Source organism: Zingiber officinale, chromosome 3A, assembly GCF_018446385.1.
Source record: "Zingiber officinale cultivar Zhangliang chromosome 3A, Zo_v1.1, whole genome shotgun sequence".
Lineage (NCBI taxonomy): Eukaryota > Viridiplantae > Streptophyta > Magnoliopsida > Zingiberales > Zingiberaceae > Zingiber > Zingiber officinale.
In genome coordinates, this window is record NC_055990.1 from 81,225,102 (window position 1) to 81,228,393 (window position 3,292).

The 3,292-nt window shown below is 44.4% G+C and overlaps 1 long non-coding RNA gene across 1 annotated transcript; it reads left to right on the forward strand.

Moving 5' to 3' along the window:
- Nucleotides 1-517: 517 nt before the first annotated feature.
- On the forward strand, nucleotides 518-1,082 carry LOC122053862. Its single transcript, XR_006132410.1, has 3 exons — nucleotides 518-763; nucleotides 843-931; nucleotides 1,016-1,082. It is a non-coding gene; the product is annotated as an uncharacterized LOC122053862 (long non-coding RNA).
- The last annotated feature ends 2,210 nt before the right edge of the window (nucleotides 1,083-3,292 follow it).

Below are 3,292 nucleotides of genomic sequence, written 5' to 3' on the forward strand. Positions count from 1 at the left end.
CCGGAAAAATGAGGAATATTAATAAGGGAATTTTTCGGAATTTTTGGATATTTTTCAGGAATTTTTCGGAGCTCGTACGGACGAGTTGACGGGGATAAAAACGGGGCCCGGAAAAGCCTATTCGGGCTACCCCATTTAAGTGAGAAAAAGTTGATTTTTTTTACTTTTTCTTTTTAAATTCCTTTTCTTTATTCTCCTCACCGAAAACTCTTCTCCCTACCCGAGCCTTCTCCTCTTCTTCTCTCACGCCCGACGCCGGCCCTAACCGCCGGCCGGCGGTCTCTTCCTCCCCGAAACCCGAAGCCATTGCCTCTTCCCTTCTTCTCTCCCCCGCGCGTGCCTGCCGAGCCTCACCCGACGACTCCACAGCCCGACGGCTGTGCCCTAATCGCCGACGCACCCCTCGGTGCCCTAGCCACCCGGCGCCGCCGATCGCCTTCTTCTCTTTTTCCCTCGCTGTGGAGATTCCGGAGCCACCACAGCCGACGGCCTCCCCTGTGATCTTGCGCCGCCGTTGTCACCCACAGCCGACTGGAACAGTGTGTCCACCCCGCCGAGCCTAGTTCTTCCTCTGTGTGCCACTGCCGAGAGCGAGCAGTATCGAGTCATGCCCTAGACTTGGTTCACCGCCGCTCTAGCGAGTTGGTCTTCAACCAAAGGCAAAACTCCAAGCTCTAGTGGCTTCACCGTGACCTATACCTCACCATCGGATCTTCCTGCTTCACCACTAGCTGTCGGCAGAGAGAAAACAAGAAGGTATCGGGTAAGTAAGGTTTATTGGATTTGGATTTCAGATTTGGTACAGGATGTTGTGCTCACCGGGTGGATGTCTGTGGTTGTAGAATCAGTGTAGCTCCGGCCAAGAATTTGCGACAGTAGGTATTTTCAGCTAGCAATTTCCAGCAGCAACCTCCCTGCTGTGAGGATTGAGGTAAGGTGTAGCTTGGTTGGAAATTCTGTATGTTTAAGAATGTGGATTAATTACTGTTTTGGTTTGTTCGTTTTGTTCCAGCAGCAATTTATCTTTGCTGGCTGTAAACAATCCTAATTGGGTAACAACTTTGTGACTTCCAGCAGCGGTTGAATTGAGGTAAGGTTTATGGTTTTGATCTTTGTGTTAGATTATTGCTAGTTGTGTTAGCAATAATTATTGATTTAGGTTTAGAAGTTGTATAGCGGTGTAGTTGGGGTTAATGAAACTAACCCTAACTGGTCAGTGGATTAGAAATTAGTTTATCTATTTGTTTATAATTAAATTAGTTAAACTGTGGGATTTAACACAGGACTTTGACGTGAGACGAGTATCTCGGAGTCAGATTGGACCTTTCTATTTTCGGAGGCGGGTACTTTTGACTTATGTCATTTGATATGCTTAGTAATTAAATTAACATGTTGTATTAATTGTGTTTCTTATCTGTTTCGGTTAATCACTACTCAAATCTTACATGCTTGATTGATTGATTGGTTTTGCATCTCAGGTATATTTTACCTGTTTATATATGCTTATAGGGGTAGTGATATGCCATGCTTGACCATGTTCAGGACCTAGGTTTTATACCTTCTGTATACCTTTGGATTGTTTTGGATTCGTTGACCTTTGATGCATTTTTATATATATGTGGATTAGGTCAGGATATTCTTGTGGTTAGTGCCATGCACCATTTGCATGATTGCATGCTGTACGATAGTCCGCTCCATTATTGTTGAGCACATCGCCAGTTACATGGATCTGCACACACCACCACTCATGGGTTAGTGGTCGATTCAGGCTGAGTGTGTTGCAGCAGGGACTCTGTTAGGCACCGTTGGTCCGCTCATGGGTAGTGTGACACAACGTGTTATCCGGCAGGGATTCCTCCCCGTCTTTGAGTACCGGGAGTTGAGAGCATTGCGCTCCCCCATCTATGATTTGGGGTAGGAGGATAGGTGTACTCCGACAGCATCCCGTCCACTCGGTCACTCATCAGGAGTAGTGACGACAGAGTGCACGGTTGTCACAGCCCTACCCACTCGGCCTCACTATTGTGTGTGAGATGATCGACTGGCGTCAGGGGTGACCAGGACGCATCATTGGCATCATATGCATGATGCATTTATTGCTTGTGTTTGTGCTTGCTGCATTTATATGCTGCATATTGTTTGGATACCTATGTTTGACATGCATACAGGATTCCTATACCACTCGGACTGTTTGACCTTATACTCAGGACCTGGTTAGTACAGCATTCTCCTGTTTACTTCAGATGCATTCTTATCTTTCTTATCAGGAGACTGTACGCATGATTAGTGCTAGGTGTTGGTTCTTTACTTTGCATATCAACTGTACCTGCTGAGTATTGGACTCACCCCGCCTCCATTGTTGATATTTTCAGGTTGATGCTGTCAGGAGGGAGTTCCAGTCGCTAGTCCTCACTGCACGTAGTGCTGGTCCTGCAGACCTCCAGGATATGTTTGGTTTTCTTTGGTTTCTTTCTGTTCTAGACTGTTTGAACTCGTTATGTTCTGGATTTATTTGCTTATGGACATGATATAGATTTTATTATATCGATGGATTTGGATTTGGTTTTTATTCTACTACATGCCTGCCTGGATGGCAGAAGAGGTGAGTTTGTCGGTTTTGAGCTTTACGAGTGTAGTTGAGTAGGGTGATTTTTGAGTCAGAGTATTATTACTGCGTGGTTGTGTTAGCCAGAGGCTGAATATATATATAAACTGCGTGGTGATTGATTTTTATTATTGTTATGATTCCAGCCGCCTGTGGCTGAGTATTTAGTGCTTGTAGAAAATTTTTGATTGTCCGCCGTACAGGGGAGATGCTGCCGAAATTTTCTCGGACAGGGACTCTTCTGGGGGCGTGACAATTCTCCCAAGAGGTATTTGCTACTACGATCTCACCGTAGTGTCTCGATATTTTTACTTTGACATTTCTCCGCATCAGCCTCGTACTCTTTGAACTAATCAAAGCACTTAGACTTGCGGTGTATTGAGTAAATCTACCCGTGTCTCGAATAGTTGTCTATAAAATAGATAAAATATTCGAAACTACCTCTTGTCTGGATAGTCATAGGACCACACAAATCAGAATGAACCAATTCCATTATATCTTTGGCTCCATATCCCTTAGACTTAAAAGCTTCTCGGTTATTTTTCCTTCCAAGTAAGACTCTCAGGTTGGAAAGATTTCCACTACCAATGAACCCAAAAGTTCATCAGCTACCAATGAATCCTACTTAAGTTAAAATAACCTAACCTTTGATGCCAAAGATATAATTGGTTCATTTCTAAAAGTTGC